General features: G+C 45.7%; 1 long non-coding RNA gene across 5 annotated transcripts; it reads left to right on the forward strand.

Annotated features, from left to right (window-relative positions):
• Nucleotides 1-21,811: 21,811 nt before the first annotated feature.
• LOC123092502 (uncharacterized) lies at nt 21,812-27,541 on the forward strand. 5 transcript variants are annotated; one of them, XR_006444694.1, is made up of 4 exons: nt 21,844-22,258; nt 22,335-22,518; nt 24,344-24,537; nt 24,669-27,541. It is a non-coding gene; the product is annotated as an uncharacterized lncRNA (long non-coding RNA). The 5 variants fall into 5 exon arrangements; XR_006444691.1 differs by having other exon boundaries at nt 21,836-22,258; nt 22,335-24,537; XR_006444692.1 differs by having other exon boundaries at nt 21,851-22,518.
• The last annotated feature ends 403 nt before the right edge of the window (nt 27,542-27,944 follow it).

Below are 27,944 nucleotides of genomic sequence, written 5' to 3' on the forward strand. Positions count from 1 at the left end.
ATTGTTGAACGTCTCGATAGACAGAACGTTGAGTCCTGTGCCGCCATCGATGAGGGTCCTGGTGACTTGCACATTGTTGATGACTGGGGAACAAAGCATTGGGAGGACACCGGCTGTAGCCGCACGCTTGGAGATGGTCTGCTGAGCTGAACGTGACGGCGCACGTGGACCACCTGAGAGGGCGCGTGGCCTCGAGCTTGGGGAGGACTGCGCTCACCTCGCGAGAAAACTGCTTGAAGATGCGCTGAGAGGCTGGGGCCTAGGCACCGCCCAGGATGCAAGCGATAGCACGCGGCTCCTGGAAGCCCCCAGCCCCCTCGCCCTGATGATGGTCGTCATTCCTTCTTGGCGGTGGTGGCAGAGGAGGAAGGCCTGGGTTGCCCTACGGGCGATCCTCGCGAGGCTGATCCCTCCAAGCCCCCTTGCGAGGCTGGTCCTACCAGCGATCCTCACGAGGGCGGCCACGCCACTCCTGGCGAGGGCCTCGGTCGTCCCATCGTCCTCCACCTCTTCCTCCTCCTCGGTTGTAGCCCCAATTGTTGCGCTCGAGGCGTTGACCGATACGTCCTTCTCGCATGGCCCTGAGCTATTGGCACTTCATGTCCTTGGCATTGGCTTTCTTCTCTTTTGGGTCAGTAGCTGGAAGCTCGAAAAGGGAGACGCGCCCTTCCTCAGCCCTTGCGCACTTGGTCGCCAGGTTGAACAACTCCAGACAGGTGCATAGATCCTCGTGGATTGCCAGCTCCTCCTTCATCTTGACGTCGCAGATGCCGTCAGAGAATGCCGAGATGATGGCCTCCTCGGTCAGCTTGGGAATCTTGAGGCGTGCGCTGTTAAAGCGCTGCATGTACTTCTGCAAGGTCTCCCCAGGTTGCTGCTTGATGCGGCGCAGGTCACTCACGACTGTAGGACGGACGCGAGTGCCCTGGAAGTTGGCGATGAAGCGGGTGCGCGTCTCGTCCCAAGAGAAGATCGTGCCAAGAGGCAGGTTCAGGAGCTAGGTGCGGGCACCATCTTTGAGCGCCATGGGAAACCAATTCGCCATGACCTTTTTGTCTTCGTTGGCCGCTTCGATGCCCAGCTCATAGAACTGCAGGAACTCTGCGGTGTCGGTAGTGCCGTCGTAGCGAGGAGGCAGATCCGGCTTGAACTTGCCCGGCCAGGCGACACTACGTAGCTCGGTGGTGAAGGCGCGACAGCCGGTGGTGGCCACCAGAGCCTTTTGCGGACGCGGGGCTTGCTCCTGGGGATTCCCGCGTGTCGCTGCCAGGGGCAGTGCGGGGTCTTGACGTGCTGGCGCAGGGGTGCGGTCTTGGCGTGCCGGAGCAGGGAGCACGCGAGCACCTTCTTGAGGACGAGGGATTTCTTGGCAGCTCCTTTCTTGCCGTGCGGGCACCGGACGCGGTGGGTCTCGTCCAGGGGCCACGCACCTTCGAGCCAGGGAACCTTCTTGGGGAGGAGGTGGCGGAGGCACCTCCTGAGCTGCGTCGCCTACGCAGGACGGAGGGCGAGGCAGCGAGAGGGACGATGCAGGAGAGCCCCCTGCGGCGCTGACAAGATCGGTGATGCGAGCGAGCCACTCGTCGTAGAGGTCGTCGACGGGACAGTAGTGCAGGAGCTCGCGTGCCAGGAGCAGCGCGGCCTACGCGGCTGTGGGAGAGCGATGAGCGTGCGATGACGAACTGGCTGGAGTCAGCGATGGAGTGGCGGTGCAGCCATCCCGCCGCATCGAGGGATGCAGCAACGACGCCTGCAGCTCGTTCCCTGCTGGGCCGGTGGCGGCAGGTGATAGAGAATGACGGGGAGGCCCATCGACGGGGGCTGTCTGGGCGACACAGGCGACAAGAGTAGCCCGACGCTCGACACGAGCTCGGCGAGCGTCAGCCATGGATGCGACGAACGATCGAACGTGGAGCAATGGAAGAAAGATTCCAGCGCACCCCTACTCGGCGCGCCAAATGTCGGATATCAGGTTCCGGCAAAACCCTTAAGGTTCGAAATCTGGGGTGCGCGCGAAGATCTTCCCCCTATCGATCCACGTCCCAACGCCTCGCTATGAATCTAAGCTACACGATGAACAACACAAGGGACACGAGGTTTATACTTGTTCGGGCCACCGATGTGGTGTAATACCCTACTCTAGTTTGTGGTGTGGTGGATTGCCTCAAGGGCTGATGATGAACAATACAGAGGATGAACAGCCTCGCGAGGGGCGTTCTTGTGGTGGTGTTCTGCTTGGGAAGGATTCGGTCGATCCCAACCTAAGGTGCCCCTCCTAGTATGGTGGCTATCTCTATATATAGAGGCCCTGGTCCTCTTCCCAAATATTGAGCGGGAAGGGAGCCAACAACGGCCATTTTGAAGGGGAACATATAGTACAAGTTATCCTGACTAAAGTTGGTCTTCGACTGCCAAAGGCACTGGTGATGACGCCGTCTTGGGCTCCACGGTGACCTCCGTCCTGCCGCTCTGCTGGTCTTGGTCTCGTTGCACCGAAATGGTAACCTTTGCTTGATGCCTCGGTACTCCGCGCCTGCGCTTGCCCCCTTTGCACCAAAGAGGGAACAAGGACACTGGACAGGCCGGTGCCCACCTGGCCTCGATCGTCATGCCTTGCGTCACAAGCACCTCGCGAGGTACCCCTGCCTTGATCTCTCTGCCTCCTCGCAGGCCTACCTGGTGAGGCCGCTCCTGAGGAAGTCTTGCGTCGTCCGCCCCGCGAGGCTTGGCCCCTCGCGAGGGTCTTGAGCTTGAGTTGATGAAGATGGGCCATACTGGGCCACTCCTCGAGCCACACGCAGGCCGCAGGCAGGCAAGTCTGGGGACCCCCGTTCCCAGAACACCGACATATGCCCACAAAAGTATACCCAGAGGAGAACTGGTCTTCATAGCATTAGCCAAAAAATTGGATCTGATTCCTGTGGTCAGTGAATTTCCCGATGTATTCCTTGAGGAATTGCCCGGACTGCCCCCAGACAGAGAGCTTGAGTTTGCAATTGATCTTGTGCCTGGCACTGCACCATTGTACAAAAAGTATTATCTAATGCCTTCGTCCGAACTCGTGGAATTAAAGAAACAGCTGGATGAGATGCTACAGAAAGGATATATTCGCCCAAGCTCGTCACCATGGGGATCACCCGCAATATTCATAGACAAGAAAGACGACAGTCTCAGAATGTGTGTGGACTACCGTCGGTTGAATGATGTCACCATCAAGAAAAAATACCCGCTACCAAGGATTGATGATTTGTTCGATCAACTCAGTGGGGCAAAAGTATTTTCCAAGATTGATTTAAGGACCGGATACCATCATCTCAAGATCAAGAAGGAAGATATTCCTAAGACCGCGTTCACTACCCGTTACGGTCTCTAGGAATATACGGTGATTTCTTTCGGTCTCACAAATGCCCCAGCCTTTTTCATGCATATGATGAATAAGGTGTTCATGGAATTCTTGGATAAGTTTGTGGTGGTTTTCATCGATGACATTCTCATATACTCAAAAAGTGATGAAGAGCACAAGGAACACCTACGAGCAGTCTTACAGAGACTCCATGACCATCAACTATATGCAAAATTTAGCAAGTGTGAGTTTTGGCTCAAACAAGTCAGATTTCTGGGACATGTTCTATCGGCAGAAGGCATCACAATGGATCCCAACAAAGTAAAAGATGTGCTTGATTGGGCAGCACCCACGAGAGTATCCAAAATTCGGAGTTTTCTTGGATTAGCCGGATATTACCGTCGGTTCATCGAAGGATTTTCCAAGATTGCTAAGCCTATGACAGAGCTCCTCAAGAAAGATAAGAAGTTTGAATGGACTGAGGACTATGAGAAGAGCTTTAACGAGCTAAAAACCAGATTAACATCAGCACCAGTACTAACTCTCCCAGACATTTACCACAGCTTTGATGTGTATTGTGACACATCCAGAAAAGGTATTGGGTGTGTACTCATGCAAGATGGCAAGGTAGTAGCTTACGCATCTCGTCAGCTACGACCCCATGAAGGAAACTACCCTACACATGATTTGGAACTGGCCGCTGTTGTGCACTCTCTAAAGATTTGGAGACATTACCTCATTGGAAAAGATGTCAAATATTTACCGACCACAAGTGTCTAAAATATATATTTACCCAGCCAGACTTAAACCTCCGACATTGAAGATGGCTTGAGTTGGCCAAGGACTATGATCTGGGAATAAATTACCATCTGGGAAAAGCTAACGTAGTTGTTGATGCCCTCAGTCGCAAGCCTATCAGTTTAAATGCCATGATGGAGTCCTTGCCCCCTGAACTCCAGCAAGAGATTGCCCAGCTTAATTTGGTAATTGTAAATGACGGCCTTGCAAATATTTTGGAAGTAAATCCTACTCTCGAGGATGAGATTCGCATGGCCCAGGCTGACGATGAAATTCTACAAGGACATCTCAAACGTCTGCGAGAAGGCCAGACTCAGGATTTCTCTAAGGACGCACTGGGTACACTCAGGTTTCAAGGACGGATATGCGTACCCGAGCAAGCAGACTTGCGAAAGAAGATTTTGGCAGAAGCACATGAGTCCTCATATTTGATACACCCCGGAGGTACTAAAATGTATGAAGACCTTCAACAGATATTTTTGTGGGATGGAATGAAAAAGGACATCGTATATTTTTTTGCTTGTTGTGACATATGCAACAAAGTAAATGCATAACACCAGAACCCGCCAGACTTCTCCAACCTCTACCCTTCTTGCAATGGAGATGGGATGATGTCTGCATGGACTTTATCACCGGTCTACCCAGGACTCACCGAGGCAATGATGCTGTGTGGGTCATCGTTGACACCCTGACTAAAGTGGCTCATTTTATTCCCATCCGCACCACATTTTGTGTTGATGAACTTGCACAATTATACGTGTCCTGGATTGTCAGTTTGCATGGAGTGCCAAAAACAATCACTTCAGACCGAGGTTCACTCTTTACCTTTGCATTCTGGTCCCGACTCCATCAAGCTTTGGGGACCGCCCTCAAATACAGCACAACCTATCACCCACAGACAGACGGTCAGACCGAGCGAGAAAATCAAATCCTTGAAGACATGCCTCGAGCATGTGCTTTAGCCCATGGACCCAAATGGGAAGATTGTCTACCATATGCAGAATTCTCGTACAACAATAGTTTCCAAACCAGTCTGAAGATGTCACCATTTGAAGTTTTGTACGGCCATAAGTGCCGCACTCCATTAAACTAGTCTCAAATTGGAGACAGTCGTATCTTCAGAACTGATTTAATATTGGAGGCAGAGAAACAAGTCAAGGAAATCCAAGATATATTGTAGTTGGCTAAGTCACGACAGTAGAGTTATTATGATGCCAAACACCGGCAAGTCAGTTTTGAGCCTGGAGAACACGTGTATCTCTGAGTCACACCCATGAAGGGAATCAAGCGATTTCAGACCCGAGGCAAATTGGCACCAAGATATATTGGTCCGTTCCCAATCATGACCCGAGTTGGCACAGTTGCTTATCAGTTGGAATTGCCACTAGAATTGTCGAAAGTACACAACGTGTTCCATGTATCACGACTGAGAATGTGTATTTCACCACCTGAGAAGAAGACTGATATGTTAGAAATTGAGCTTGCCAAGGATTTGATCTATGAGGAGAGACCGTTCAGAATCTTGGATGAGGCAGAAAGGTTCACACGCAGTAAGGCAATCAATTTTTATAAGGTTCACACCAAGGAAGAAGCAACCTGGGAAAGAGAGGAATCTGTAAGGACAACCTACCTAGAATTGTTTTCCCAAGCAATCGAATCTCGAGGACGAGATTCATCCTAAGTGGGGGAGGTTTGTGACAACCTAGATTTCCCTTCTCTCTTTTTTTGGACTTTCTTTTGCATTTGCTTTGGATTTGGAGTTTTGAATCAATTCAAATGGACTTGAACACTTGGGCCTACCCTTGATTTTCACCCAAGTGACCCATCCAACCCTAGCTCATCTTTCCTTATCTGAAAACTCCAACAAAAGCCCAAGGAATATTTTTCATAAAATAAAAATATTCATTTTCTTCCCTGAAAATCACTTCAGAGAAGTATGCTCCAAAGCAACCCCTATTTTTATTGCTCGAGCTCCACTGACTTCTCCGGCGTGTCCCTGGTGACCCTCTGGTGCGTGCTGGTGTCGTTGGAGCAGCTGGACCGGCCCTGCCTCACCGGAATCGCCATCTCCAACGAGCTCCACCCGTTGCCGCCGCTGGAGGGCTCCATTCCGACCCCGTCCAGCCACCCCTAGCCATGCTACAGGTACGGGCAGGTGTGCCACGATCCCCTCTTCCGTCCTATCCTCTCAGATCTCGTCGCCGGGCACTCCTCGTCGGAGAAAGCGCCACCGCCGCGCCGCTCGACTCTGCTTCACTCCCCCTCCCCCTCCGACCTGATAGCTGGGGCCCACTGTCAGCCACTTAGCCGCGCCCAATGTGGTATGAGTGGTGGCGCCCTGCTAGTTTACGCCTTCGACGTCACCCCCTGGTTTTTCTTTTATTCAAATTTAATTCAAATTTTGACCAGAACTTTGACTAGCTATAACTCCTAAACTACAAGTCCAAATGAGTTGATTCTTTTTGCATTGTGCTGGAAAATCCTAGTAGCACACCCAAGATGAGATTTTTCTTTGCTGTCTAGAATTTCTAGTAATTTCAGAAGTGTTCTTGATATTTTCTTTTTGTCATTTGAATTATTTTCAGAAGAAGAATCTAGTCTTGAAGGCATCCATGGGGAGTCTGAAGCTCCTCTGCACTAAGGCAAGCCATAACAACATTTTCATGGTGTCTTTGCAATATCCATGATTTTTTCCAACTTGAAAATATGATAATTTTTGCATATAGTTATTATTATGAACATTGATTGTGCTAGAATAGTTTGTCATGATCAAGATGCTTAGTTAACAGAAATGAGTGCTTGAACTAGTGAGATATAACATGGGTAGTTTGACTAAATGATTTTTGACATGACTTTGGTATGATGAATATCGGTATTATTTTTCATATATGCATGATGAGTTTCTTATGATAAATGACAACAAAAATTATGAGTATAAATGACCAGTAAGAAAGAACCAGTAAGTTGAGTGATGATTTGTGCAAGTAGGACTTTGATAAGGTTGATCTGTTGTTTCCAAGTGATATGTGATGCATGTCATATGGTTGCATGATCATGGCATATGGTGACTTGAGCATTTTATTTCAAGTTAAACCTGATGTTAATTGAACTTGAATATAAAGTTGATCGGGTCATGGTGCCACTGACATGTGCAACCACATTTGCCTTAGTATGCGAAGGCCGTTAGTCGGCCCGTTGTCATGCCTCTTGCCGGTGCCTCCAATGAGGGAAGGTTATGGGCGTGCGTTACCCTGGCCCGGTAAGCAGACATAACATTGTGTGCCTGTTGTTGTTATGGTACCTTGTACCTGTTTGGGACCGTTTATTTTCCATGACGGTGGTCGTTTTGCCTTTGGTAGGCACGTGGCCACCCATGACTTAGCCCGGTGGGGAGTTGGTCGGAGTGGCCGAAAGAGTGTCATGGCAATGGGAGAGTTCTGTCAGAATGTCGTTGGTCCACCCGAATAGGAGTGCGAGGCCATGGGTTCCATGGTGTGGGGAAAGTGCGCTACCTCTGCAGAGTGTATTAATCTATCGATAGCCGCGCCCGCTGATAAGGGCCCTGTTCATAAGTAAGTCACACCATGGATCAACTTTTATAAAGAAATCTTGCACACTAAGTTATTTGCATTGCACTGGTTGAATCATGATGATGTCAGTGAGACTGACCGTTGTGGTATCGTTTGTGATCCGTGAGTGATCACCGTTTGGTTACAAGGTAACCCGTTGAACCGAGTATGGTTCCGCTTGTGATCCGTGGATGATCACTGTTTGGTTGTGAGGCAACCCGTTTGAGGGACTTCCGGACTAGGGGGTGTCCGGATAGCCGAACTATCGTGATCGGCCGGACTCCAAGACTATGAAGATACAAGATTGAAGACTTCGTCCCGTGTCCGGATGGGACTTTCCTTGGCGTGGAAGGCAAGCTTGGCGATACGGATATGTAGATCTCCTACCATTGTAACCGACTCTGTGTAACCCTAGCCCTCTCCGGTGTCTATATAAACCAGATGGCTTTAGTCCATAGGACGAACAACAATCATACCATAGGCTAGCTTCTAGGGTTTAGCCTCCTTGATCTCGTGGTAGATCCACTCTTGTAACACACATCATCAATATTAATCGAGCAGGACGTAGGGTTTTACCTCCATCAAGAGGGCCCGAACCTGGGTAAAACATCATGTCCCTTGTCTCCTGTTACCATCCGCCTAGACGCACAGTTCGGGACCCCCTACCCGAGATCTGCCAGTTTTGACACCGACACCGTTGGTGAAAGTGCAACTATCCCTAGGTGGTTTTGGTAATTCATAACAACATATAGCTCATTGAGCTAATGCTATTCCAAGACTATTATTTCAGGAAAGCTCAATGAATGGCATGGCATGGATGATGAAAGTGGATCCCTCAAAATACTAAGGACAAAGGATTGGCTCAAGCTCATTAGCTCAAGACTCTTCATTTTATATTTTAGTGATCCAAGATCACATTGAGTCTATAGGAAAAGCCAATACTATCTAGGAGGGATGAGGTCTTGCTTAATGAGCCTCCTGCTTCATGTGCTTAGTGATATGCTCCACAACCCTCAACTACTTTCTCACATCCACAAATGACCTAAACCCAAAGCCAAAATCGGTCACACCGATTCTTCCTATCCGGCGCCACCGAGTTCAAATGTCATAGCCACTGCCACAAACCCTAGGCAAATCGGTTCTACCGATAGGGATCTCGGTCTCACCGAGATGGGATTGTAATCTCTCTGTTTCCCTTCGTAACGTTTCGGTCAAACCAAAGTGAACGATCGATCCCACCGAGATTGCAATGTAAACTCTCTGTTTCCCTTTTGTAACATTTCGGTCTCACCGAAAAGAGCAAATCGGTCCCACCGAGTTTACCTGACCAACTCTCTGGAAAGCTTATTACCAAAATCGGTCTCACCGAGTTTGTGTAATCGGTCTTACCGAGATTACGTTATGCCCTAACCCTAACCGAATCGGTCTCACCGAGTTGCATGTCAGTCCCACCGAAAATCACTAACGGTCACTAGGTTTACTAAATCGGTCCGACCGAGTCTGTTGAATCGGTCCCACCGAGTTTGGTAAATTGTGTGTAATAGTTAGATTTTGTGTGGAGGCTATATATACCCCTCCACCTCCTCTTCATTCGTGGAGAGAGCCATCAGACTAAACCTACACTTCCAACTTACCATTTCTGAGAGAGAACCACCTACTCATGTGTTGAGGCCAAGATATTCCATTCCTACCATATGAATCTTGATCTCTAGCCTTCCCCAAGTTGCTTTCCACTCAAATCTTCTTTCCACCAGATCCAAATCCTATGAGAGAGAGTTGAGTGTTGGGGAGACTATCATTTGAAGCACAAGAGCAAGGAGTTCATCATCAACGCACCATTTGTTACTTCTTGGAGAGTGGTGTCTCCTAGATTGGCTAGGTGTCACTTGGGAGCCTCCGACAAGATTGTGGAGTTGAACCAAGGAGTTTGTAAGGGCAAGGAGATCGCCTACTTCGTGAAGATCTACCGCTAGTGAGGCAAGTCCTTCGTGGGCGACGGCCATGGTGGGATAGACAAGGTTGCTTCTTCGTGGACCCTTCTTGGGTGGAGCCCTCCGTGGACTCGCGCAACCGTTACCCTTCGTGGGTTGAAGTCTCCATCAACGTGGATGTACGATAGCACCACCTATCGGAACCACGCCAAAAACATCCGTGTCTCCAACTGCGTTTGAATCCTCCAAACCCTTCCCTTTACTTTCTTGCAAGTTGCATGCTTTAATTTCCGCTGCCTATATACTCTTTGCATGCTTGCTTGAATTGTGTGATGATTGCTTGACTTGTCCTAAGATAGCTAAAATCTGCCAAACTCTAAAATTGGGAAAAGGTTAAGTTTTTAATTGGTCAAGTAGTCTAATCACCCCCCCTCTAGACATACTTCAAGGTCCTACAAGTGGTATCAGAGCTTTGGTCTCCATTTGCTTTGATTTCCATAGCTTTTGGTGGTCATAGCCTTGGTTTCACAACCTAGGAGAGTATGGCGTCTAGCGAGGGAAATTATCACCGTAGAGGTCCTTACTTTGATGGTACTAATTTTGCTAGTTGGAAGCATAAGATGAAAATGCATATTCTCGGACATAACCCCGCCGTTTGGGCTATTATTTGTATTGGCTTGCAAGGTGAATTCTTTGATGGGAGAGAGCCGAACCGTGAAGCTAATGCGGAAGAATTGAAGATGCTGCAATACAACGCTCAAGCTTGTGATATCATCTTCAACGGATTGTGCCCCGAAGAATTCAACAAAATCAGCCGTCTTGAGAATGCAAAGGAAATTTGGGACACTTTGATTGATATGCACGAAGGTACCGAATCCGTCAAGGAATCCAAGTTGGATGTGCTCCAAAGTCAGCTTGACAAGTTCAAAATGAAGGATGGTGAAGGTGTCGCTGAAATGTACTCTAGGCTTGCTCTTATTACAAATGAGATTGCCGGCTTAGGGAGTGAAGAGATGACCGACAGATTCATCATCAAGAAGATCCTAAGAGCATTGGATGGAAAGTATGATACCGTGTGCACATTGATCCAAATGATGCCAAACTACAAAGATCTCAAGCCAATGGAAGTCATTGGAAGGATTGTTGCTCATGAGATGTCACTCAAGGATAAGGAGGAACTTCACAACAAGTCAAGTGGTGCTTACAAAGCCTCAAGTGAAGCCCCCGCATCATCAAGTGAGAAACAAACCTTCAATGAAGAATTGAGCTTAATGGTGAAGAACTTCAACAAATTCTACAAGAGTAGAAGCAAAGAAAGAAGCTCCAAGTCAAGGTCTTACCATGACAAAAGATCTTCCAGTCGAGAGCGCAATTGCTACAATTGTGGGAGGCCTGGACACTATTCCAATGAGTGTACGACACCCTACAAAAGAAGAGAAGATTCTCCAAAAAGAAGAAGCAAAAGAGAAGAATCACCACCAAGAGAGAGAGGAGTAGAGATGATCGTTATGAACGAAGATCCTCACGGAGAAGCAAAGATTCGGAAAGGAAGGACAAGTCATCAAGGAGCTACACAAAACGAAGACATCAAGCTCATGTTGGTGAATGGGTTTCCGGCTCCGACTCCGACAAACACTCCGAGAGAAGCTATCACTCCGACTTCGAATATTCTCAAGATGAAGGTGTTGCCGGTCTAGCACTTGTGTCAACCAACTCCTACGAAATATTTGATTCACCAAATGAAGGAATTGGAAGATGCTTCATGGCCAAAGGTCCAAAGGTAACACATCCTGAGTATGTTGATTTCAATAGTGATGAAGATGACTTGCTTGTGGATGATGATTTACTTGTTGACAACTCTAGTGACGAATACTATGATGAAACATCAATTAATCATGCTAATCAAGATAAAACGAATGACAATGATAAGGAGAAGATTGAGCTTCTAACTAAAGAACTAAACACTCTTAAGTTAGCTCATGAAACTATCTTCGAAAATCATCGAGAACTTTTAAGGGCTCATGAGAAGTTACGCTTTGAAAAGCTCAATCTTGAGCAAGAACATGAGTTCTTAAAAGCAATCAATGATGATCTTCGTAAGAAAAGTTCTTTCTACATTGCCAGGCGTTTACTCCTATCTACTTACATGCCTCAAGTCAAGTCTAGTAACAAGTACAAGAAAGATACTTCCTCTAGTAGTAACAATAATAACAATGTCAAATCCAATATTGTTGCTTCTAGTAGTTCTCTTGATTCCACTAATGATTCTCTTAGCCAAGTTACACTTGAGCAAGAAAATAGCTTATTGAAGGGAATTATAGAGAAAGGTGTTTACAAGAGCCTTGCCGGGAGTAAGCAATTCGAGGAAATTGTACGCAAGCAAGGAAGGCACCGGAAGAATCAAGGTGTTGGTTTTGAACGAAAGTTCAATGCCAATGGAGTTGAGTGGGAAGAAGATCAATACCCCAAGACGAAGTTTGTTCCTCAACAAGAGAAGTATGATCCTACTTCCTTCAAGGGAACACAAGCTCAAGATGATCTTCCACCACAAGACCATAAAGGCAAGGACAAGCTTCAAGAAGAGATTGATGCATTTGAAGAAGCACCTAAGGTCTCGGTCAAGTGGATTCCCAAGACTACGTCAAGTTCTACTTCATCAAGTACAACTACAACTCCAAGGATTCCCATCAAGATGATGTGGATCCCGAAGAAGAAGAACTAGAGAGTTCTTGAGGGTGACTCCGCCAACATTCTTCACTCATATTATTATGGCAAGGACAAGTGCAATCAACTTCCACATCTTGCACTAGTTCAAGGAGTCACAAACCCTCATGTTGGTAAGGCAAGGAACAAGGTAACCTAATGTTTTCATGGACATCATCTTGTGTGTGCATCACTCTATGTCTATGGATATTCTTGTTTGTTCCTTGTGGGACTAACCCATGTAGGTATGTTGAAAGTGCAACTCACTCCAATGGATTGCTCCAAATGATCTACATCAACATTGAGCATCCACATCTTCAACACCTACATGAAGTCATCATCGACAAAACCCAAGGTTAGTTCATCCCTCTAAAAGGGGATCTCACATCTAGGGGGAGCTTAACTCTAAGACTTGAGTCAAAGCAACTCTAATGGTGTGAACACATCAATGCATTATGTAAAAGTGGTAACCCCACTTGGGCTTAAACGATGAGTATGACCTATGATCAAATGTTTATCATTTGACTCCTAAGTCAATATACTCATATATAGATGACCTAGTCATCGCCAATTGTTTGATAGATGCTAGAATTGGTTGTGCATGCTTTGCCACATATTTCATTTGCCATCTTATTGTGTGAGCATGTTGGTGCATATTTTACTCATTCAAGGACATCCACTTGTTGTTTTGATTGTTTGGTTCTTCCTTCTTTTGGCCAAGTGGATGGACAAGAATGCCTAAGAACTTTCTCTAGCTATCTATGCTTTTCTCGTCTCAAACTCTATTCATGCTACATCACAAAATTTGATCAAGTCAGATTCGAACCACTCTGTGTGAGGAGCACTCGGAGTCCCCGATTCGTCATAGACTTAAACTTCCAAAACTTCTTTGTGATTCTCGGTCTGACCGATTCCTCCATTTCGGTCCTACCGAGATCACTAAGTCGATCTAGGTTTTCAATCTCGGTGCAACCGATTTGAACTTTTCGGTCACACCGAGTTGCTGTAACTGAACACAGTTATGCATCTCGGTGCCACCGAGTTGTTCCACTCGGTCACACCGACAGGGTCGGGCTATATATAGTCACGGGCAAAATTTGGAAATTTCTCCGAAACCCCTTCGCCCGCGCAATAGCTCGCTCTGCCTCCAAGGTCTCCGGATCGTCTCCTCGTCGCCAGCCGCCTCCTGTCGCTGGTCTCCGCCGCCGTCAACGGAATTCAACCCCGCCGTTGCCGCCGTAGCGAGTTCATCGCCAAGCTAGGGTATGGACTCGATCACTGTGCTATCCTCGTCCGATTCCTAGCACATTGTGTTCTTATTGATTCTTGCCACGATTGAAACACTCCGATCCAGTCAATGCAATCCGTAGATTAGATGAGATTTGAAAATTTAGGGTTAGGTTTCCGCCGAAACCATCTCGGACCCACCGAGTTGAAAAACTCGGTCCCACCGATTTGGCTTATGCCATTGCACTAGTAACTCTCGGTCTGACCGAGAATTGCTAATCGGTGCGACCGATTTTAGGACTTTGTGAAACCCTAGCAGTCTCGGTGCCACCGAACTGTGACTCGGTCCAACCGAGTTCATCAGTTTAGGTTCCAAAACTGCTTCGGTATCACCGAGTTTGAAAATCGGTTGATCCGAAATGCTTTCTGTGGAAAACTAAAACTGAATTTTTGAATCATTCTTTTGCAAAAATCTCTGCATTTTGTGATGCTCATCCACTCCATCTCATCTATAACTCTTCACAGGGTCAGCAGTCAGAGTTTGCAGCATGTCAGACCAGAGTGACAGTCAGAACAGGTCAGAAGGGCAGATGCAAATGAGTGAGGGCACTAGTCCCTCCAGCACTTCAGATGAAGGCAGCAGGAGCACTCCTAGCAACCTGCCTAAGGCTGCTACCAGGCAAAGGAAGAAGAGAACTTCAGACTCTGAAGATGAGGATTATAGAGCTGAAGAGGATGAAGCTACTTCCAAGAAGGTAGTGCACAAGAAGGTGCTTAGTTCAACTGCAGTAAAGCCAGGCATGAAGATCAAAAGGCCTGCAGGGAGACAACCAATGTCCAAAGCCAGAGCATCAACTCAACTGCCTGAGATGCCTGAAGAGCCAGCTGCTGAAGGAAAGAAAAGGAAGGAAAGGGTCAAGAAGACCATGGCCAGAGTTGTTGGGAAACCTTCCATGATGGAAGAAGAAGAGCTTGCTGCACCAGCACCAAAGGCACCAAAGCTTATGGGAGATGCTATTAGATCAGGGGCTGCAACATCTAAGCCCAAGGAAGCACCCAAAGCTGCCCCCAAGGCCAAGTCTGCACCAAAGAGGAATACCAGGAGTATTCCAGCTGCTGAGAAGAACAAGGCCCCAGTGCCTGAGGTTGCTGAGGAGGAAGATGAAGAAGGACAAGTTCTGAGGAAGCTCAAGCCCAAGATACCAGACCATAATGATGCCCATCCTGTAGCTGAGGACATGAACATCAGAAAAGATTCAGGGTTGAGGCTGTGGAGGATGGCAGATCCATATGCCACAAGGAGAAGAACTGCTGTTGATTACAGGTTCCATACAAAGGAACAACATGACTTCTATGAGACAATCTTGTTGGACAAAAAGCCCATTGTGTGTGATATGAGGTGGGTCGACTGGACCTACATGAAGGAAAATGAAGAACACTATCCAGGAGTTCAAGACAGTTTTGTTGCTTGTGGAGTTGCAGATTTTGTTGGGCAGAAGCTCACAAACTGGAATGATGAACTCATTATGCAATTCTACTCCACAGCACACTTCTATCCAGATGGAAGGATAGTTTGGATGTCTGAAGGTACAAGGTACCAGTCAACTGTTGAGGAGTGGGCAAATCTGATAAATGCCCCAAAGGAAAATGATGATGACCTAGATGTATATGCCAAGAAGAAAATGGGACATAATACCATGGCACATATGTACAAGGAGATCCCAGACAAAGCCCTAGAGACTTTCTCTTTTGGATCAGTCCACTTTCTTATGTCAGGGCTGCCTACAATCAACTGGATCCTAAGGCACACTCTATTGCCTAAGTCTGGTGACCACAACATGATCAGAGGGCATGCAATCAACATGTTGCATTTGTTTGATGTGCCTCAGAAATTCAAGGTCATGAGCCTTATAGTAGAAACTATTAAGAGGACTGCAGCAGATCATAAGAGGAGTTGTGGATATGCCCCTCAGATTCAGGAGTTGATTAACTCAAAGATGGGCACAGGCAAATATCTATTGGATAGGGAACATTTTCCTCTCTATCCAGACTTTGAGGATAATGAGGTTGTCATGAATGAAGATGAACCATCATCAGTTCAAGCTCAAGAGAAGAAGGAGAAGGCAAGGAAGGAGAAGGCTGCCAAGATGCCAACTCAAGAGGAGGCATCTGAGTATTTCTTGAAGAACAAGCAGGAGCAGCTTGGTTACTTGATAGCATCAACACTGAGGATTGAGAAGGGGTTGGCCACCTTAACTCAGAATCAGGAAAGCTTGGAAAGAATCATGGAACAAAAATTCTATGATCTTGATGTCAAGGTAACTGAGATTCAGTCAGTTGTGGAGCAGCTGCAGGATGACATGCAGGAGAGGAAGGGCAAAACTACCACTAATGTATTTGCTAGAGTGCCTAGAGCTCAGAGGTCAGCTGCAGTGCCAGTGACAGACACTAGAGCAACATCATCTGCACCAGCCACAGCTCCTACAGCTCCAGTGCAACCAGCTCCAGCACCAACTCCTCCAGCTCCCTCTACATCAACTGAAGCCTTCGTCCAAGGAGCCATCTCTACACCACCAACTGAAGATCAAGCCTGAGAGTCGATCTAGCACTACGCATTTTCTATGAACTTTTTGGTAACTTGTTGCCAAAGGGGGAGAAAAATGTATAGATCATAGGCTTCGAGAGAGAGAGAGAGTGCTGCTTTGGTTCTCTCTTGCTTTGGTGGTTTTAAACTTGTTTTCTTTTGATTGCTTGATATACTATGCTATTCTTGTGAGACATTGATGATCATGTGTTTGATCATAAGCTACACTTATGCATGTTTGATGATATTATACTATCTATCCTATGTGATCATTCACTTTGCTTGGTGATGAGTGCATGTATTCAATCTTTATCATTTTGAGCGCTCCACCAAGATGTATGTGACATGGAAGAGTAACCCATGAGCCTAATTCCTTGTGCATTTGCAGTCCAAAGCAAATCTTAAACTATGCACAAATTTAGGGGGAGCTCTTGCTTATCACATACTTCTCAAAGCGACGATGTTTTTCAATCTTATTATCATTTGTCGAAGCTTTGATCTATATGTTGTCATCAATTACCAAAAAGGGGGAGATTGAAAGTGCAACTATCCCTAGGTGGTTTTGGTAATTCATAACAACATATAGCTCATTGAGCTAATGCTATTCCAAGACTATATTTCAGGAAAGCTCAATGAATGGCATGGCATGGATGATGAAAGTGGATCCCTCAAAATACTAAGGACAAAGGATTGGCTCAAGCTCATTAGCTCAAGACTCTTCATTTTATATTTTAGTGATCCAAGATCACATTGAGTCTATAGGAAAAGCCAATACTATCAAGGAGGGATGAGGTGTTGCTTAATGAGCCTCTTGCTTCATGTGCTTAGTGATATGCTCCAAAACCCTCAGCTACTTTCTCACATCCACAAATGACCTAAACCCAAAGCCAAAATCGGTCACACCGATTCTTCCTATCCGGCGCCACCGAGTTCAAATGTCATAGCCACTGCCACAAACCCTAGGCAAATCGGTTCTACCGATAGGGATCTCGGTCTCACCGAGATGGGATTGTAATCTCTCTGTTTCCCTTCGTAACGTTTCGGTCAAACCGAAGTGAGCGATCGGTCCCACCGAGATTGCAATGTAAACTCTCTGTTTCCCTTTTGTAACATTTCGGTCTCACCGAAAAGAGCAAATCGGTCCCACCGAGTTTACCTGACCAACTCTCTGGAAAGCTTATTACCAAAATCGGTCTCACCGAGTTTGTGTAATCGGTCTTACCGAGATTACGTTATGCCCTAACCCTAACCGAATCGGTCTCACCGAGTTGCATGTCAGTCCCACCGAAAATCACTAACGGTCACTAGGTTTACTAAATCGGTCCGACCGAGTCTGTTGAATCGGTCCCACCGAGTTTGGTAAATTGTGTGTAACGGTTAGATTTTGTGTGGAGGCTATATATACCCCTCCACCTCCTCTTCATTCGTGGAGAGAGCCATCAGACTAAACCTACACTTCCAACTTACCATTTCTGAGAGAGAACCACCTACTCATGTGTTGAGGCCAAGATATTCCATTCCTACCATATGAATCTTGATCTCTAGCCTTCCCCAAGTTGCTTTCCACTCAAATCTTCTTTCCACCAGATCCAAATCCTATGAGAGAGAGTTGAGTGTTGGGGAGACTATCATTTGAAGCACAAGAGCAAGGGGTTCATCATCAACGCACCATTTGTTACTTCTTGGAGAGTGGTGTCTCCTAGATTGTCTAGGTGTCACTTGGGAGCCTCCGACAAGATTGTGGAGTTGAACCAAGGAGTTTGTAAGGGCAAGGAGATCGCCTACTTCGTGAAGATCTACCGCTAGTGAGGCAAGTCCTTCGTGGGCGACGGCCATGGTGGGATAGACAAGGTTGCTTCTTCGTGGACCCTTCTTGGGTGGAGCCCTCCGTGGACTCGCGCAACCGTTACCCTTCGTGGGTTGAAGTCTCCATCAATGTGGATGTACTATAGCACCACCTATCGGAACCACGCCAAAAACATCCGTGTCTCCAACTGCGTTTGAATCCTCCAAATCCTTCCCTTTAATTTCTTGCAAGTTGCATGCTTTAATTTCCGCTGCCTATATACTCTTTGCATGCTTGCTTGAATTGTGTGATGATTGCTTGACTTGTCCTAAGATAGCTAAAATCTGCCAAACTCTAAAATTGGGAAAAGGTTAAGTTTTTAATTGGTCAAGTAGTCTAATCACCCCCCCTCTAGACATACTTCAAGGTCCTACAGTTGGTAAGAGAGTCCGAGTGACTCAGCACACAAGTTTGGTTTCACTTCATGAGTAGCATGTTGTTGTTTGCATTTAACTTGATTAAATGTCATGATATTGTTTGCCATTATGGTTATGCTTGTTGTGAGCTTGCAAGTACATTCAATGTACTGACCTGGCGTGTTATGCCAGATTTCAGGAAAGTCTACCTAGATCGGAGTGCTGCCGAGTCTAGATCGTGTCCACATCGGTGTCCCTATGCTATGGAGTCCCGCTACATCGTCGTTCCGCTGCCGTGTAGATGTCATGCTCGAGGCCCCTTCATGTTCACTAAATAATGTACATATTGTTCACCCGCACCGAGTGTGCCGCTTGGCCTCGCTACTTGATGTAATATCGCACTATGCTTCTGCTAGTCTCAATAAAGCGGTTAATTTTCTATACCAAGATGTTGTGTATTGCTAGAAGACATGATCTCTGGTTGGCAATGCAAGGTAAATAGGTTGCTCTGAGCCGGGGTGCCACACAAGTTCCTCCAAACCCGGAGGGTCGGCGCCAGAAGGGTGAACGTCTGCCTCCCTCCCCCCGCCCAGCAGGGAGAGACTGGCTTCCACGGCGCCAGCTAAACACCCGACTTTGGGGGGCCGACTAGGCACCTGTGAAGCAGTTGGCGAGAATGACTCACGTTGTTGTATCGAGCAGCTGGCTCGGTCCCTTGCAATGGAGGAGGAGGATACAGTCGGCCTGGCTTGCTTTGGCCCCCGCATCCGCGATGAGCCCTTCCCCAAAGGGTTCTCGCTTCCTCGTGACACTCCCAAGTACAACGGTGTCGTGAAGCCGAAAGATTGGCTGACTGACTATGCCACAACAGTCAACATAACAAACGGCAACAAGCATGTTGCCGTGAAGTATGTTCCGCTCATGTTGCAGGGCACGGCCCGGACATGGCTGAACAACCTCAAGCCCAGCAACATCAACGGTTGGCTGGACTTCAGCGACGTCTTCGTACGCAACTTCAACAACACCTACAAGCGCCCCCCAAGCCTCCCCAGCTCTCCATGTACGTTTAGGGCCCGACCGAGTCCACTCGAGACTACCTGACGCGCTGGGCCGAGTTGCACAACTCCTGCGAAGGGGTGCATGAGGTGTAGGCCATCGAGTACTTCAGCGCCGAGTGCAGAGAGGGCACCCTGGTCAAGCACAAGCTTCTGTGCGACGAGCCAGCTACCTTGGACATGCACCTGGTTGTGGCGGACAAGTACACCACGGTCGACTCCTCCATGAAGTCAGAGACCCGGATTGACGCGTCCGGGAAGGTGATCCCACCGGCTTCTCAAGCGTCGGCTGGTGACTCCAACTGGCACCAGCAGCCGAACGACAACAAGCGCAAGGCCCAACAGCCAGCTTCCAACAGCCGGTAGATGGCTACCGTTGAGGACCAGCTGCCGACAGGTCAACCCGGCCCCAAGAGTCAGCGGGGCAGCAAGGGTGCCTGGCTGCAGGCCTTCTCCTTCGAGCAAGCTGATACGTGTCCGTCGTATCTATAACTTTTGATTGTTCCATGCCAATATTCTACAACTTTCATATACTTTTGGCAACTTTTTATATGATTTTTGGGACTAACATATTGATCCAGTGCCCAGTGCATGTTCCTGTTTGTTGCATGTTTTATGTTCCACAGAAATCCAATATCAAACAGAGTCCAAACGGAATAAAAATAGATGGAGAATATTTTTGGAATATTTATGAATTTTGGGAAGCAAAACCAACGCGAGACGGTGCCCGAGGGGGCCACGAGGCAAGGGGGTGTGCCCCAGGAGGGTAGGCGCGCCCTTGACCCTCGTGGGCACCCTGTAAGGCGGTTGGCACTCTTCTTTTGCTGCAAGAAAGCTAATTTTTGGAGAAAAATCTGGGCGAAACTTTCAATCCAATCGGAGTTACGGATCTCCGGATATAAAAAACCCGGTGAAAGGGCAGAATCCCAGAGCGTAGAAATAGAGAGAGACAGAGATATAGATCCAATCTCGGAGGGGCTCTTGCCCCTCCCATGCCATGGGAGCCAAGGACCAGAGGGGAAACCCTTCTCCCATCTAGGGAGAAGGTTCAGGAAGAAGAAGAAGAAGGGGCTCTCTCTCCCCCTTGCTTCCGGTGGCGGCGGAGCGCCACTGGGGGCCATCATCATCACCGCGATCTTCACCAACACCTCCGCCATCTTCACCAACATCTCCATCACCTTCCCCCATCTATATTCAGCGGTCCACTCTCCCGCAACCCGCTGTACCCTCTACTTGAACATGGTGCTTTATGCTTCATATTATTATCCAATGATGTGTTGTCATCCTATGATGTCTGAGTAGATTTTCGTTGTCCTATTGGTGATTGATGAATAGCTATGATTGGTTTAATTTGCTTGTGGTTATGTTGCTGTCCTATTGTGCCCTCCGTGTCGCGCAAGCGTGAAGGATTCCCGCTGTAGGGTGTTGCAATACGTTCATGATTTGCTTATAGTGGGTTGCTTGAGTGACAGAAGCGTAAACTCGAGTAAGGGGGTTGTGGCGTAAGGGATAAATGGGACTTGATACTTTAATGCTATGCTTGGGTTTTACCTTAATGATCTTTAGTAGTTGCGGATGCTTGCTAGAGTTCCAATCATAAGTGCATATGATCCAAGAAGAGAAAGTATGTTAGTTTATGCCTCTCTGACATAAAACTTGCTATCGGTCTAGTAAAATAGTCAATTGCTTAGGGACAATTTCAAAACTCCTATCACCACTTTTCCACACTCGCTTTATTTACTTTATTGCTTCTTTATCTAAGTAGCATCTAGTTTATATTTACATGCTCTTTATTATCTTGCAAACCTATCCAACAATACCTACAAAGTACTTCCAGTTTCATAATTGTTCTAGGTAAAGCGAACGTCAAGCGTGCGTAGAGTTGTATCTGTGGTCGATAGAACTTGAGGGAATATTTGTTCTACCTTTAGCTCCTCGTTGGGTTTGACACTCTTACTTATCGAAAGAGGCTATAATTGATCCCCTATACTTGTGGGTTATCAAGACCTTTTTCTGGCGCCGTTGTCGGGGAGTAATAGCGTGGGGTGAATATTCTCGTGTGTGCTTGTTTGCTTTATCACTAAGTAATTTTTATTTGCTGTTCTTAGTTGTTCTTTATCTTTAGTTATGGATATGGAACACGAAATACCAAAAAAATTAGGTGTACTTGCTACTCATGGAGATGGGGAACCTCCTAAAACCCTCAATGCTCATTATGTGAAAGGAAGTTATGTACTACTTTCATAATCCTGAGAGAACCCCATTTAAATCAATAAAGAGGCGAGCCAACTCGCTCCCAGAACGCTCCCCCGATTTGCAGCTTTGTTGGCCATTGGATCTTAGTGAAAACTCGTTTTGGACATTGGATCTGGACAGTGGATCTGTGTTATTACTTCTGACCGCACGGTTGTTTTTCCACGTCCATGGCCGGTGGGCTCGTCCGAACTTTCTATTGGCTGGGTGAACTCCTGGCGGGTGCGAACAAGCGTATCCTCGCGCGTCGCGCGGCTTCCTCTGCCCCAAACCCTACACCCCACCCCAATCCCTCCAGCCGCCACTGCCCCACCCATGTTTCTCCTCGCGCGCTCGCCCCAGACCAGCCGCCGCCGCGCCGCTGGGGCTCGTCCGCCACGGGTTTCCATGGGGAAGGAGCAGCGACGGGGTAGGCTCCAGGCGGCACACACTTCATGGGGAGGCAAGGAACCAGAAGGTGATGGGGTCGGATCTGGCGGTGGTAGGTCGAAGCTCGATCCCGAGGCCTAGACGGGGAAGGTTAAAAAATAGAGAGACCGGATGGAGGTGGTCGAGGCGGAGGACCGCCAGCCGGTGAGCTCGAGCTTGAGACGGTGAGATCCCTTTCCCCATCTCTATTCTCTCAGTTTCTTCCTCTCCAAATCTTCATTTATCGCCTCTCGCCCTTAGCACAATTAGCGTCACCGGCCATTGTATGGGTTGGAGCACGAGGCAGCGCTCCCGTCACTACGTGGTGGAGCTGCGTAGGATGGGGAGCAGGCTGGCAACAGGGATTGGTTCTTCAGTTCATTTGCTGCAGGACAGAATGTTCTATGGGTTGGAGCAGAGGGTGTTGAGCAACATCTGAGATTGGGTGAGTGCTCAGGTTCTATAACTGACTTTTCTTCAAGTATGGCTGTAGTAATTCAAAGAAAAACAAATAGCATGCAGATTTGCTTGTTTCATCTAAATCAAGGAATTTTATAATGTGCAAATCAACACTATATAGTATACAACAGCGAACGGAGATACTAACCACACGATCTCATTACGTGTTGCACGCGAGATCGCAGGGTGCAGCTTGGTAGCGCCGGCATGGATGCGTGTTAACCATAGCGTTGAAGGCAATCTTCCCCCTCCCGAAATGCCCTAGGCGCAGCAGCGATGGCGCAGCCATGATTGCTGGAAGTCTCCTCCATGTTCGATCTCGATAAACTGACTGTCGTTCCCCACGCCACTCTCGCATGATTCAATGGAACTTAAATTTTGAGTGCTACAATCAACCCGTTTGCCTGTTTGCACATCTGTATTTCGGTTATAAAAATTGACTCATTCTTTAGTTCGTTATTACTCAGGTCACCGCAGCACTGACCTTCTATTAGGTATACACACACCAAAATTTCCATGCCACTAGAAATATTTGCATTCTTTTAATGGGTCGAGTCACACAGAAGGTTGAACTTTCAATGCTTTTTACTCAGCATAGACGTATTTTCTGTAGTCGAAGACTTTTGACAATGTGTGGAATCTGGCAAATCATTTTCAGTTTTGAGTTCATCTGAGTCAGGCTCTGTATCAAATTGTCTTCAGTGTAGCATTCACTTGAGTTGGATTTTGTATTGGTTTATATTTTGTGGTAGAATATCCCATATTGTGTACTCTGGGACCAGGTCTATTTCAACACACACGAACCCATTGACCTCCCATGTTCCTGGGGAGCGTTGCATGTCGGAAAAGTTAGGGGTTGCGTCACACAAAGTTCTGCATTGACACTTGGAAAGTAAGTGAAGTGATATGCCATTTGCTGAGGCTATCTACAATCCTGTTAAAAGGCAACTGCTAAACACTGAAGGGCAATGGAATTCAATTTGTAGATATTCGCAGTTTGATAAATTATATTAGTGGTATTTCTTGTATTTATATAAGGAAAACAAAAATAGCTACCTTTGTGTGAATTACAGTGCTAATGATCAGTTCTTTGTCTCAGGCATGAATGTACAGATTCAAGATTTCCTTTCACCTAGGCTTGGTCAGTTGGCCACTTCAATTCCCACTTCTTGTCATGTGATCTTGATGTGGATACTTCGACATTACATACAAAATATGACGCATTCTGTAGAAGTTACTAATGGTCAAAATTTTACTGAATCCGTCACTTGCTTACTCCTATTCACATTTCAGCCTCCTTGCATGGTAGAGCATAACATGGTTCCTGATGTTCCATTCTAACTACCTAATAATTTTAGGACACTGGTGTTGGTTTTTGGGGAAATGGAATGCCTAAGATGCACTGTCCTTTTGTTCCAAAAATAACCGCAAAATCATTGACACATTGTTGTGTGGTTTATGACATCTGTTGTTTATATCTTCGAGTGACTAACTTCAAGTTGAAGTCGAGATTGCTTACTGATCACATGCTTTAGGCAGTAGTAATTACAATCTTTATCTCTGTTTGAGAAGCAAAGATGAATTATTTTGAACTTCGGATTAGTTGAGTTAGGAGCTATATGTACCAGTTTTGTTTGATCAACCACGAGTTCTATTGTAATCCTTTTTGATACATTTTTTAGATTTTTGTATCCAGCTGAATCTTCGTGTTCCGCCGTGGCCGTGATATCTCATGCGTTATCATGCAGCTGAATCTTTATTTACAATGTCGTAATATCTCATGCGTTATCATTCATTCATTCTTATTTTAGGTGATGCGTTGACCTGAACGGCATGGTGGTAAGGCATCATAATAGGTGCTACTATTGGCTAGAATGGCGCCGTGGTAAGGCATTCTAAGGTTCCATATGATTAGTGTTTGGGTGACTGTTGTTGATTCCTACACCGAGTTGTGTTGCTGTACAAATAGCCTCTCTTGTTGGTGGTGCCACGGTGTCCCTTCCAGGTTAGCAGCAACCCTTTTACCCATCATTCCCATATTTTTTTCTTAACTTACATACTGAGCTGTAGGTTTGTCGGACCTGTTGCATAAGGCAGAACAAGAATAAGAACATTTGTCAGTTTTTTCATGTGCAGGTTTAGCAGCGGGCAATGCTTAAGACAGAGTTGGGTGCACATCATATATATACATATGTTGTCGCGTCTTAATAAAGGGAGATGAGCAGAAGTAGAGATGAGATATCTATCTGACTGTCATCCTTCCAAGACTTGGGTTTGTCATCTCTGTCAGCGTCCGCTTTTGCTTCCTTCGTTGGTTGTCGCTTCTTTGTACACTGCTGTAGTTTAGAGATTGTAATATATTTTCCATGGATACAATTGAATATGACACCCAATTTGCTATATAATTGTCCAGCTCTCTCTCATAGCGATTCATACAAAATATCATGCATAATGGTCCCAGTTTAAGTAGAATATAACCATTGGATTATTCAAACTTTGCTCGTGTGTCACAGGGCACCATAACTTTAATCCGACATGAGCAGTGCAACCACGACAGTGAGCAGTGGAATCACAAGATAGAGATAGACACAAGTAGAATATAACTGGTCATATTTCTACAATGACCACACTACTTATGGTGCCGGAAGAGAAGGCATCAGTGATAGTGGGCTTGGTGATGAGGGCATCAATACAAAGATATTAATTCACAACTCTGTTCTTGATAGGTTGTACCAAATATATAAGGTTACTGTTTCCTTTTATGTTTAAATAGCTTTGTGAGTACAATTATATGAAAATTCTGTGATTCATGGTGCGGAAGCAGGCATCTTTGTTTTCTTGAGTGAAAATACTTAGTTTCATGCCTCCATAGTATTATTTAGAGGCACAATCCAATGATAGATTCCTACTTATAGCTAGCTAATATATAGCGTTTGATGGTACTGTATGATGTTGTAAATACAAAATATGCTGCATGAGCATTACTTTTATTTTGAATTTAATTTAGTGTTTGAGCCTCTTTTACATATTAAGTGTAATATCACAGACTTCTTTCAGAGTTAACTGGCCATGCAAAAACTGTTGTGAAGGCATTAAATGGTACTCCCTCCGTCCCAAAATAAGTGTCTCAACTTTGTACTAGCTTCAGTTTAAAGTTGTACTAAGGTTGAAACACTTATTTTGGGATGGAGGGAGTATATGTTTTAGGCCTGCTTTTGTTCACTTTTGTCCTTTCCAAAGTGGAATAAGAAAAAGAAAGTCAAAATAGGCTCAACCATGACTACTCTGCTCTTGTGTGCACCATTATATTTTTTTAGACCTGAACCATTTGATTGAGGAGAGGTGTGTCAAATAAACTCCCCTATTCAAACCTGAATCCAAACACATGTGGTCTCCTTTTGAAAGTGATTATATCTGTCATGCTCTTCAATACCAATGTGGACATATCGCCACTAATTTTCCACCATCAAGTTAGCCTACCTGCACATCATGCAAGGCTCATGGCTCAGTGTTACAATAGCTATGTTGTTTCTCCCACATCAACCATGCGGTCGTTACTAAAGCTTAGTTGTTGAATCTGTACGTGCTCCATTGCGCACAAGAAAGTAGTGACTATTTATTTGCTTAAACAATATGTCGAGCCACCAATTTTTGCCCGTCCTGCTAATATTCCTTTATGGATGTATCGCACAAATTTCAGTTATTGGATATGAAATGTAGGTTCTCTATTCAGAGCTGGGTCCAACGATATGTAGTCCCCTTTTCCAAGCTAATGTAGGTTCTCATGTCTGTCATATCCATATGTATTATGGTGTCTCAGTTTTGTCACCAGCCTCTTTCACCGACCCGTAAACTATCTGTCTCTAGGTCTCCCCAACTGTCTTTGGGTTTAGAAAACAAATAACTATTTTTGGACTTATTCTCGCACCGGCTACTTTGTAGGTATTATGTGTGTTGTTAGGGATCTGATATCGTGTAGTTCCAGGGATTTCAGAAGGTCTGGTCGGTCCATTGTTCTTGCCATGTGTTACTTTTTCTCATTACTATGATCGTCAGTGCTCTTGACATCGGTTGTTCTTGCTTTATGGTTGCCTTTTCAATGCACTTTTATTAGTTCTAATATATTAATTTTAATATGCTTGACTAACCATATTATATATTTCACGTCAACGGGGTGGTTCAAGTGTTGGTCAAAATATTTTGGTTAAAAACATTGTCTCTAATTATCAAGTGTATATAGTTGAATCTTCTTGATTGACTATTTTGTATCCTGCTCTTAGTTGCACAATATTAATTCTTAAAACTGGAGCTCTTAAAATTAGTTAAATTTGATGAGTTGTTTCACTGTTTTCAAATAAGTAGTTTCAGCCCTCACTGTGTCCTGAAGCTTATTCTTACTGCCTTTTTATGATTGCTTTATGCTTTACCAAGCTTAAATGTAACTATTGGCATATAATCTCATGGCTTAAAATCTTAGTTGAAAATGTATTAAAAGTTATAAGATCTGGAGTGTGCACTATATTTCATCCAATGGTATTCCCAGTAAGTGAATGTTAAGAGCACAGACGATCACATGTTGTACATTCAATTACTGGGAAATGCTTTTATCTTGCAGGCCAGTTTTACATTTACTTTTTCAATAATGAGATGACCATGAACAGAGATCAAGTTTTTTGCCTTGGCATTACTACTGTTGTGTACAGATGGTTACTAAAAGAAGGATTCATAGTGGCATACCTTCACTCGACAGATGCTTTAACTGCAAGAACTGTTGTTAATTTTTTCCCTTTCCTCCAATGATGGTAGTTCTCCTTTGATTCTAGAAGCCACAAAGGAGTGAAGGGTAGAGATTTCCATCGTTGTTGAATTGGTGGGATTGTCACCAAGTTAGTGTTGCAGATTGTTTCTATTTTAGAGCAAGAGGCCAAATCATGTTGTTCATTGTAAATTTTGAAAAACTTGTTGTGTATTGTCACTTCTATATCTATTATAAACTTACATTCCTGGTGTGGTACTTATCAATCTTGGTTTGCCCTTCCATTTCAAGTTTTCCTTCCATTACAGCAGACTTGAAATGTCCTTGTTTCTTCAATTGATTTGTCATTTCATGTTTGCATCGAGGGAGCCTCCTGGAGGCAAGTCTCCCTTCACTCTTGACTGCTCTCTCTCAATAATCTCCTTCTGATCTGGCTATTTATGCACCTCTGTATGTCATTGGTGTTCTTCTAATTTGCAGGGATTATAGCAAGCAACCGTAGGTGGGTGAGTTCTTGTTTCTTGCATGAAATTGATCTACAGATTCCTCAATGCTTTGTTCATGACTTTGTTCTTGTTTTATCCTTTTTTTACTTTCAAGTTTTGATGCAATGGATATTGATTGTGGTAGTTAAGTGTAAACAATGTGACACTTAT

The sequence above is a fragment of the Triticum aestivum genome, chromosome 4B (genome assembly GCF_018294505.1).
Source record: "Triticum aestivum cultivar Chinese Spring chromosome 4B, IWGSC CS RefSeq v2.1, whole genome shotgun sequence".
Taxonomy (NCBI): Eukaryota; Viridiplantae; Streptophyta; class Magnoliopsida; order Poales; family Poaceae; genus Triticum; species Triticum aestivum.